General features: G+C 51.4%; 1 protein-coding gene across 1 annotated transcript in view; it reads right to left on the bottom strand.

The window, feature by feature from the left end:
- RUSC2 (RUN and SH3 domain containing 2) overlaps window positions 1–11,121 on the bottom strand; it is a 51,307-nt gene extending 40,186 nt beyond the window's left edge. The window contains exon 1 of the mRNA XM_081881344.1: window positions 10,460–11,121. The gene's annotated coding sequence lies outside the window, so the exon portion shown is untranslated. The remainder of the gene's footprint in view (window positions 1–10,459) is intronic.
- Window positions 11,122–11,480: the final 359 nt, after the last annotated feature.

Below are 11,480 nucleotides of genomic sequence, written 5' to 3'. Positions count from 1 at the left end.
ATGCAGGGATCCAGCTGCAGGACTGGCCTGATGTTCATAGATGGTGCATAAAGAACCGCGAGAGGAGGGGCCCCCTGCTGGAAAGGACCAAGCAGGGCCACTTGCTTGCAGCAACAACAACAACAATATTCCCCAGCCACTCTGGGCAGCTCCCAACAGAATACTAAAAACAAGATAAAACATCCAGCATTAAAAACTTCCCTCAACAGGGCTGCCTCCAGATGTCTTCTAAAAGTCAGATAGTTGTTTATTTCCTTGACATCAGATGGGAGGACGTTCCACAGGGAGGGTGCCACCACCGAGAAGGCCCTCTGCTCCCCCCCCCCAGGCTACACAGACCCAGAGGCCTCTCAGGCAGCCCCAGGAGGTGCCTGACCCACTCCCCACAGGGCTCCCCCAGCAGCCTCTTCCTCAGACTCTTGGGGGGGGGGTAACTGTGCAAGCGGGCACGTGGGGGTGAGCAGCAGGAGGGGTCGGCTTCAGGAGAAAGAGCCCCAGGAAACTCTCTCCAGCCCCAGGGCTGTGGGCAGTGGTGGCCTTGGGAGGGGAGGGGTGGCAACAGATCTTCCAGGGGTTATTTTTAACACTCCCTCACATGTGAATGTCTGTTGCCTTCAGGGAATGAAAATAGCCTGCTGTGGCACGCCCTATTTATGCCCTGGCGCAGCAGAGTCCTGCATTCACTGGGGGGTGGGGTGGGAGGAAGATAATAATAAAAATAATTATTTCATTATTATCACCCATCTGACTGGGTTGCCTCAGCCACTCTGGACAGCTTCCAACACATATAAAAACATGACAGCTTCCCTATACACTGCAAAGCAGACCCCCCAGCAACCCCCCACAAAAGCACAGGGGATGGGCTGGAAGGGGCCATGAGGGGAGGCTTCCAGGGGGCAGCCAAAAACTCTGCCTGCAGCACTGAAACAAGTGAGCTGCTAGGAGGGAGAGCAAACCGGAACTTTTGAGGAGGGGTGGGGGCCTGTGCTAGCTGGTGCCCATTGGGAGGGTGGAAGGAGGGAAGGAGGCCAAGAGCAGGGGGAGCAGCCAGAGGGTGGCATTCAAGTAAGTTTGACTCAGAGTAGGCCCATTGAAATGAATGAGCACAACTATGCGATGTCTCACGAGTGAGTGAAAATCTACATCAGGAACCAGCATAAGGAACCAGCGGGGAGTCAATATCTACATCCCTGCCTGTGGATCCTTGGGGCAGCCAGCGAGGAACCCTTTTCTGTGGGGAGGGGCTCAGGCTCAGCAAAGAGACATTCTGCCTCTGTGTCTGAGCCCCCACCCCCCAACCCCCACTGTGGAGGGCAGAGCTGACTACTGCTGCCACCTGCCAGCTTTCTTCATTGAGTTTGTGGCTGCCCAGACCCCACAATTCTATTTTTCTGGGTGCCCAAGCACTCATGCCCCCCCCGGGGTTGGCTCCTATGGCCAGCCCTGCCACCCAGAGGCAACTAATTCTAGTTTTGCCCCTATCGTCCTCTTCCCTGCTAAGTTGCACAAGGGCAACCCTGGAATTCGGGAGGAAGCTGGTGGGCCCTCGCTGGCTGGCCGTAAGGAAGAGGGCAGGATGGGGGTGGGGCTGGCTAAGGGCGGTGGGGCAGTGCCTAATGGAGCAGCCGTCGCTGATCATGGCACACAGCCTTCCGGAGTGTGATGTGCTGAGATCCGGTGTGGTTCAGGGGATGAAGAGCTGGGAGTGGATCTTGGGAATCTGGGTCCACGACGCTGAAATGTGCAGATCAGGCCAATGGCCCCTCACCCTCGCCTCACAGTGGGCAACCAGATTCCACAAAGAGAAGCCCACAAGCAAGATTTGGGCACAGGGGTCCTCTGCCCGCCTGCATTCTCTGGCAACCACAGAGGCTCTCTCTTCCAATAGGAAGAAGAGTGAGCCACCTCCCGTGTCGGAGATGCCAAACACTATCAAGGCTGCACAAACGACAAGCAAGAGTTTGCTCACGTGCGCGACAAGTACTGGCTGAGTCCTAAGATTCTTGTAATGAATTCTACGATCCAGGGGAGTTGTCGCCAAGGAAACGAGCAACAAAGCACCGAAACCTCACAAAATACCAACAAAACAGTAAGGAGGTGAGCAGAGCTCTGCAGCAGCAGGTGGATCAAGCTAAAGATGCTCATCTGGTCTGGCATCTTGATCTGGCCACGGCCAACCAGTCGCCCGTCCTGGGCATCCTACAGGCGGAACAGGAGCAAAACAATAGTCCTCTGCCCTCTTGCGTCAGCAGGCATTCAGAGGCAAGCAGGCTCCGAGAATGGAGATGACTAGTAGCTCCTCCTGAGTAAATCACCGTGAGAAAACAGCTCCTCCTGACACAGAGAGGTCCTCTTTTACACATGGGGGCTTTGCAACCTGCAGACCAGCTGAGATCCTTACCTAGTTTTTCAGTCTGCCTACCAGACAGTTGATATCAAGCAGGCAGCAGAAGCAGCAGGCACCGATTCTCCTCGTGTGGCATGTTGTTTGTGAAACCTTCAAGGGCCTTGAAGATGCCACCTCCTCAGAGGAAGAGCAACACAGCAAACGCAAAGGAAGAGACAGAGGCAGCTGCCAGGAAAGAGGAAAACTTGACCAGGAATGCCCCAGAGATGGGCGTCTCTCCTTGCTTCAAATATAAATGCCCGCACACACTAAGAATGTCCTTTAGGGTATAAGTGACAGAAGGCAGCACCTGCTTTCCAGGTGCCACCCATCACTCCTGCTCTCCTGCTTGCAGGTAGCAGCCCCTGAGGGAGCCCTCAGTCCATGCCTCACACGAGCCTCCAGATGCCACCTGCCTGACCCCCAGAAGCACCTTGGGGGTGAATGAGGGGGGCGTGTTCTGCTTGGTTCAGAGGAGCAGACCAGATATAACCAAGGGAGGTGCTATGCACGGTTCTTCAGCCAGCTTTCCTCTTCTCTTCGGTGCCTCCCCTATGCAGCCTGCAGAGCCTCTGCTGGGGAGGTGGAGAGCGAGCGGCTGGCCACCAAGGGAGCAAAGCCTGGGCTGCTGAATGAAAAGGTCCAGTGTCCGTGCAAATAAAAGCTCCAAGGAGGGGCCTGGCACAGACACAGCTTGGGTCACGATCCCAGGGGAAAGGGCCAGGGCAGATCTGCTCTGCAGGCTTGGGCTGAATCCACCGGCTGGCAAAGCACCACCTTTGGCAAGACAATTTCCCTGGCGGAGCAAGGGCTGGGCTAGTGCTCCTGTGCATTCTCCCCAGTGCTGTGTGGCCACCAAGCCAGAGATCTCCATGGCCCAAGAGAGAGACACGGCTGGTGTGCACAGACTCATCTTGGCTCCAGGCTCTGGCTTCCAGCCCTTGGCCTGGGCCCCTCCATCTATCTTTTGCCCACCTGCAAGTGGCTCCACCTGATTCCTGGAGGCGCCAAGGGAGAAGAGAAGGCCTGCCTGTGCCAGAGCTTGGCTGGAACAAACTCCCTTTGCAAAGCCCAAAGCACCACGCTCTTCTTTTCCATAATAGTGCATCAAAGAGGGGGGAGCTCCAAGTTACCCAAGGTGCAATATCTCCCTTTCCTCCTCACCCTGCAACTCTTCCAGGAAGGCACACTCTCTTGACCCGGGGGCTGAGATGAGGCCTTCACCTCCTGAACCCTTTCAAACAGGCGGGATTCCTTTCCGCTGAAATTCCTCAACTAATTTCTCTGTTCCAAAGTGTTGCTTCTTGTCCACAAAGAATCATTAACATGGTTTAACCCCCTCAGAAAACGATTTCCTAAGAGCTTCTATTCAGAATTCGAAGCCATTGTGTTTATTATTCGACCAAGGTATCTTCTAACTTAATTGTTATTTAATAAATATGTTAGCAGCTTCTCAAGATAAAGTATTGGTGCAAGCCGTCATATCATGTCTGATAAAATCTGCTAAAGGCATACGCAATATCGCAATAAAACACTTGTGCCATAACAAGTAGGAACAACAAAAATCACAGCAGTCATTTAAACAGCCCCCCCACCAAATCAAAAGCAATCTGGAGAAATCACCCCCTTTTTTCTTTTCCTTCTTTCTTTTTCTTTTTCTCTTTCTCTATTTCCTCCCTCCTCCTCACCTCTCTTTTCCCCACAACCCCACATTGCCTATAACAAAAATGTCTCAAACAGACAGTAACTGACCTTTATGAAGGACTCTATGATTTGAAAACAGAGATGCAGAATGTGCTTTTGTTACTTATGGGAAATCTTTCATTTAAAATGTATTTAAATTAATAATAGTAATAATAAAGACCCCTAAAGTCCAGGGCCAAAACATGTCCCGCTGCATGTGTTGGATGGAATCATTATCTGAGACAGGTTCATGGGTGCCCTGAAGGCTCCAGAGGACTGAACCCCCTCCAGACCACAAGTATTGGGGAGCTGAGGTAGGGAATCCCTTTGGGAGCAGATGGCGGGCAGATGGTACCTTAACAGAATCCCTGTCGTCTCTCAGGTACTCAGCACTGGGTAGAGAGATACCCCAAATCCGCTGACTGCTGGACTTGGCCCTGGCCAGGCAGATGCATCTGGAGAGGTCCCAGGCCCTGCTCCTACTGCTTCTCAAGGCACACAGATATTCCAAGGAAACCCTGCACACACACACACCCCCAATCACCCTGCCAGGTTACCATCACACAAGCCAGACTGCTGTGTTCTTGCCCAAGGCCTTTCCATTTGCTAACCGGATTCCAGCAGAATATTAAAATACAAGGATTCATCAAATGTTAAAAGCTTCCCTAAACAGGGCTGCCTTCAGATGTCTTCTAAAAGTCAGTTAGTTTATTTCTTTGGCATCTGGTGGGAGGGTATTCCACAAGGTGGGTGCCACCACCAAAAAGGCCCTCTGCCTGGTTCCCTGTAACTTCACTTCTCACAGGGAGGGAACTGCCAGAAGGCCCTCAGAGCTGGACCTCAGTGTCTGGACTGGATGATGGGGGTGGAGACGCTCCTTCAGATATACTGGGTTGAGGCTGTTTGGGGCTTTAAATGTCAGCACCAACACTTGGAATTGTGCTCGGAAATGTCCTGGGAGCCAGTGTAGGTCTTTCAGGACCAGTGTTATGTGGTCCCGGCAGCCACTCCCAGTCACCAGTCTAGCTGCTGCATTCTGGATTAGTTGTAGTTTCTGGGTCACCTTCAAAGGGAGCCCCATGTAGAGCGCATTGTAGTAGTCCAAGCGGGAGATAACCACAGCATGCGCCACTCTGGTGAGACAGTCTGCGGGCAGGGAGGGTCTCATTCTGCGTACCAGATGGAGCTGGTAAACAGCTGCCCTGGACACAGAGTTAACCTGCGCCTCCATGGATAGCTGCGAGTCCAGAATGTCTCCCAGACTGCGCTCCTGGTCCTTCAGGGGCACAGTCACACCTCACCTTATTCTCCAAGGAGCTTGGGGTGGCATATATGGTTTTCTCCCCTTCCTTCTTTAATCCCCACAACAACCCTGTGAGGTAGGTTAGGCTGAGAGGCAATGTGAGTGGCTTCCAAGGGAGATTCATGGCTGAATATGGGGTTTGAATTCTGGTCTCTTCTGGGTCCTGGCCCACCACTCCTGGAATCCTAGAATGGTGGAGCTGGAAGGGACCCCAAGGGTCCTCTAGTCCAACCCCCTGCAGTGCAGAAAACTCAAGCTTTCTCGGGCAAACAGTCACCCGACCTCTGCTTAAAAGCCTCCAAGCAAGGCGAGTCCACCACCTTCCAAGGGAGCCCATTCTGCTGTGAACATCTCTTACTGCCAGAAAGTTCTCACACCACCGTGCCCCCTGAAATAAAAGAATTAAGGTCTTATATATATAATAAATGTTCCTAAATGTACCAAGCAAAAACATACATAAATATATAACCCACATGTCTGAAGCAGCACAGGAAAACAGCCCAGCAACCATTTTGACTCCCAAACTGACCCAATGTTTTCTCTGCAAGGTCAAGGAAAATGGAAAAGCCTCCCCATTGTCTTTTCCTTCAAAAATCCTGTCTTAAGGGTGTGTCTGTGTATGAATAGGGTGAGCCTGACCTGGCTCAGGAACTAAGTATTTATCATTACAAAAGACTGGCCAGGCTCCCCAGGGTATCCAATCAAGTGAGCATTAACAGGTAACCTGCCAGACAGGAGGTAAACAAAGCACTCATATTTCTAGCAAACAACACGCTCAGATTTCTGCTGTAGACAGCCCTTTCAGTGATATAGGTATGTTGTTTCTGGGGGTGGTCTTGGACTCCAAGGCAGGGAATTTAAAATGTCTATATAAGGGTGGGCACACCTTTGTTTGGGGTCCTCCTCCTTTTCTGCGTGTGAGGGGAGCACCCTGTTGCAACAGATCACTAAATATCAGGCTTATGAGCTGCTTTGCTTCTCAATATTCTCTGGTTGGCCTCTGTTCTTTTCTCCGACCGATGGAGAACCTACAAAGGGCTCTTGTGTCCCCCATAAGGGAATAAGGGCAGATTTTTGTTTATTACACCCCCTTCAAGCTAAAGGGGGCAGGTGTCTGCGAGGCAGGCTGGGAAAGGGTGAGCGGAAGGATGAAGTCCAAGAGGAAAGGAGCCTTGGAGGGTGTGGCGAGTGTCTGTTGCCGATGATGTGGGGGGGGGGCTGGGAGCTGGTGTGCCTGGGAGGGACAGAGAGATAATGGTGGGTTTGCAGCTCTTCTGCATCTCAGAATAGCCTGTTATGCGCGGCCAAGGAACTGGAACAGCTCTGTCTATAAGGACCACTTTTTCTGGCCCATTAAACATCCCAAAGCAGTGGAGTAAAACAAGGGGAGGAAGGCTTGACTCACTCACAATTTGGGTGAACGGGAATCTAGAGGGAGCAGGCCCTGAACAAGGCGTCATTATAAGCAGGGCTTCAGGAGTTCTTGTTTCCTGACCTCACCTCACCCCACGCTGCCCTGCCAGTTTGCATCCTTTCCAAATTGGCTCAGACAATGACCAGCTTGTTTCGCCTTTCCTGTTCTGGTCAGGATCAAACAGTAATGAAGATTTGGGGGGGAAGCAGTTAGGCAGAGGGTCTAGTTTAGGGCTGGTGATGAATCTCAGGCATCCCAAGGGCCTCACACTGGCTGTCCTCTGCAGTTTCCTTGAGTGCTTCGTATTGTATTTCTTAAAACACTGTTGTACGTTTCCCCTCATTTTCTTGTTTTATTTTTTTGCAACTGGCTTTGGGTTTGTTTTGAGGGTTTGTTTGTTTTTTTACAATCAAGCTGTGTATAAATTTTATGAGAGAGATAGACGATAGATAGAAAAATATCACATCCAGTTCTGCCTCTGCCCTTGACCCCCAAGGTGCCCAGGGGGGAATTGCAGCCTTTGGGCTGACAAAAGTTCCCTGCCTCAGTTCATTCTCTTTGCTCTTTCCCTCCGTCCTCCAGTTAAGTGCTGGGCCTACTCAGCCTGGGAGCCTCCCTTCCTTGAGACGGGGAGGGTGCCCTGGCTGGATGAAACTACATTGCCCAGCATGCAGTGCTTTGGAGGAATCAAAACAACGCTCCCTGCTCATGCGTGAGCCCCGTTGCATGCTGGGTTATGTAGTTTCCAAAAGGCAAACCAACCTCTGTAGAAGCAGCCAGAAGCTGGTGGATAAGGATGGGAGCCTCATTTCCATGGCTTTGCCACTGGAGGGGGCGAGTGGGGAGCAAGGCGTTGCCATGGCATCCCATTTTTCCGCCTCTAGCTCTCCACCCAGCTCCAGCTGATACACATCTGCAAAGCTCTGACTCAGCTGAGCAGCTCAGGCAGAAGAAGCACAGGAGAGGAACTGGGCCAGTGTGAAAGCAGGCCGCCTTCCCAGGCCTGGCAGCCAGTCAGTCTCTCCTCTCTCAGCCACGTGCAGCCACATGTGATCCTGGCTGGCTGGACCCGCCGGACCAGCAGGAGCCATGCAAAGATCAGCCAGCCAGAAGGGCCATCTGCATCTCTCTGACAAAAACTGGAAGACGTTTCATAGAATTCTAGAACTGTAGTTGGAAGGGAACCCCAGAGGTCCTCTAGTCCAACCCCCTGCAGTGCAGGAATCTCAGCTACAGCATCCATGGCAGACGGCCATCCAACCAGTGAAGGGGAGTCCACCACCTCCCGAGGGAATCCACAGCTCTCACCTGCCCAAAAGTTATTCCTGAAATTTAGTCGGAATCTCCTTTCTGGCCACTGGAATCCAGTTGTGGGCAAGAGGTAATGTGCAAGAGGCACAAGGCCTCTGCCCTGTCCCTCTGGCTTTACCAGTGCCAGATTTACGTATAAGCTACACAAGCTCTAGCTTAGGCCCCACTCTCTTGGGGGCCCCCAAAAAATTTTGAAGGAAAAAAACCTGGATGTACATTTCCAAAATATAAGATAAAAAACAAATAAAATAAAACCTACATACAGTTAGAGCTTAATAATTATTTCACTATTAATATACTTCTTCTTAATTGTATTTCACTATTAATATACTTCTTAATTGTATTTCAGTTCAACAATTACTTTGATAAAATACATATTTTGTTATGTGCAAATGGTTAGATACCCATTATGTCCATAAATTACCATATAGCATATACAGTGGACCTTCGGCTTATGTTACCTTCAGGTAACATAACTTTCAGGTTGCGAACATGGCAAACTCGGAAGTGTATACTTCCGGGTTTCGCTGTGTGCACATGCGCAGAAGCGCTCTATCATGCCGCGCATGTGCACAGAAGCAGACCTCTTCTTATGAAATTTCGGGGTGCGCATGGACCCCCGGAACAAATTAAATTTATATCCGGAGTGTCCACTGTATTCAACACAAAAAACAGCAACAATTTGTTGTTGACAAAGGACAGCTGGACATAGAAAGGGCCCCATTACCTTCAGGAGCTGAGGGTCTCATCTAACCTAAATCCGGCCCTGGGGTCTACTCACCCCACACCTTGACTTTCCCATGCAGACCTGGTCAGGCTTGCATGCCAGAAGACTGGTGAGGAGGTGGCACTCTGCACCTGCTCAGAAACACACTCTCAGTACTGACCTCACCTGCTCCAGGGCTAAACCATCCTGAGTCAATCCCAGCTCTGGCCTGAGTCACTTCCTCCTGCCGACTCCCTGTAACTGGTTCTGCTGAGTCACATGGAGGACTCAGACACATGTGGTCCTTTCCAGGGGCTGCCTCAAGATGCTGGAGGTGGAAGCTGGGAGCTTCTGTCTGCCAAGAGGAGGTCCTTCCACAGAGCTGAGGCCCTTCCTTGCCGGATTCCAGAAACTCAGAAATCTACCAGTCTGCTCCTGGCTTCAGGTAGACTGCCCCTGAACACAGAGGCTCCATAGCCGCTGATAAATCCATCACACATGAAAGTCTGTTTGGTAACAAATGTGCATGTGCTTATTGCTCATCGCCCACACTTCTCCTCGGGTGACACAACCTTAATCCCATTGTTGGCCTAACAGGTTCCCCCAGCGCTCAGGCAGCAATATTCAGCGCCTGTGAAAATGGCAAACCTTCCTTTGGACGCACCGGCTGCCAGGATTACTAGGCGGCACATGCCTGGCGTGGATCTCCTTTGCCATAGGAGGCTTGTGCACTGATCAGTGGTGAGTGTCGCACCAGGGAGAGAGTTCAAATCCCCACTCACCTATGAAGCTCACTGGGTGACCTTGGCTAGTCACCACCTCTCAGCTAACCTACTTTGCAGCAGAATAGACTCCCTTGGGAAGTTGTGGACCCTCCTTCCCTGGAGGTCTTTAAGCAGAGGTTGTAGGGCCACTTGTCAGGAATGCTTTAGATGTCCAGCTTACAAGAGACTATGATCGACTCCCACTATAACAAAACTGCCACTAGTGATCTACCCATTGGATTGACAAAAGTTGTTGAGCTTTTTTTAGGAATTTAGGATTGGACATCCCTGCTTTAGTTGATATTTCTGCACTGCAGGGGGGTGGACTAGAGGACCTTTGGGAGACCCTTCCAACTATGAAAGAAAGAAAGAGAAAGAGAAAGAGAGAGAGAGAGAGAGAGAGAGAGAACCATGTACACCACCATGAGCTCCTCCTTGGAGAAAAAAACGGGAGATAGATAGACAGACAGAAAGATAAACAGCTCCCACCTACCTGCCCTCCCTGAAACACTACGCTACTTTCTCCGCCATTCTGCTGACTTTTTAAAGATTAAAAAACCATTTAATTATTGGAAGGCTGACACATGTAGCCTCGGTTTTTAATTGGGGCGGGTTGGGGTGGAGAAGAGAAACATGGCCGCGCCCTCTCCCCTACATACAGATCCGTAAAGGGCCCTTGCCAGAAATATCCCTGGCAAAGGCTCAGCCAATCGCGATCCTGTGGGAAGGTGCGCGCCTCCACCTGCGAGACTCGTGACGCTTCCCTTTTGCTGCGCTTCTTAGTCAACGCTCGGCGCACAAGGGCAGCAGCTGAGCCAGGCAAGGGCCGCCTCCTCCCGTCCTCCCCCCCCCGGGCTCAGGACTCCAGGATCCCCCCCCCCCCGCCACTTACCCGGCGTCAGCCTCCTGCCCAGAGACCCTCCGCGATTCGGCCCCCGCGCGCAGCCCCGAGCAGAGCTCCCTCCAGCCTCCGAAGGCTGTCCTGGGCGGGCGCGGCGAGCGCAGCGCTGCGCCCTGGAATGCCAGCAATGCATGCTATGCCCGAAATATGACGGCAGCCTCGCCCGGCAGCGAGGAGGCGCATCGCGAGCATCAAAACAAGACACTCCCCGGCGGCTGCAGGCGGCGCGCAGCTTCGGAGCGCGCAGACAGCCGACGGCCCGGCTGCGCTTCACACGCCAGCCGGTTTGTTTGGCTGCATTTGGAGACGCGGCGGGGTCTCCTAAAATTAGGCACGCGGTGGAGAGAGAGAGATCGAATTTCCCCCTCGCTCGTAGCACATCCCGGAGCTCACAGTCGCCCCACGAAATGAAGCAAGAGGCCAGAAACGAGGGATTTGCGCGGCGCGTAAAACCGTGGCCACCTGCAGCCCTCCCGTCAGATGGCATCAGGATGGCAGCGTAGCCCTTCCTTCTCCTGGCCCAGTGCCGGATTTACGCATAAGCTAAACAAGCTATAGCTTAGGACCCCACTCTAGGGGGGTGGGGCAGAAAAACTATGTGGACACTGTGGATTACTATGGTGATACTGATATTATATAAAAATGCATTTTATTAACTACAGTTGCATTGTACAGGTTATAACACTTAATTTCATATTAATAAAGCTATTTACAATTATTAGCAGTTTGCATCATATATTTACACCAATTATTATTTCATGTTATAGCAAGTTTCTAGAGACGAGATTATGAGTCTTTGTAAACTGAGTTTCTAAAGGAACTTTTGTTATTGCCAAATGCCAATGTGTTTGCATTATTAAGTTTTTTTTATGTATGAATAAAAAAATCATTTAAAGTTAGAGCTTAATAATTATTTCACTATTAATATAAAGGTAAAGGGACCCCTGACCATTAGGTCCAGTCGTGACCGACTCTGGGGTTGCGGCGCTCATCTCGCTTTATTGGCTGAGGG

The sequence above is a fragment of the Podarcis erhardii genome (genome assembly GCF_964252035.2).
Source record: "Podarcis erhardii genome assembly, chromosome: 11".
Lineage (NCBI taxonomy): Eukaryota > Metazoa > Chordata > Lepidosauria > Squamata > Lacertidae > Podarcis > Podarcis erhardii.
This window is presented reverse-complemented; position numbering and strand designations above follow the sequence as displayed.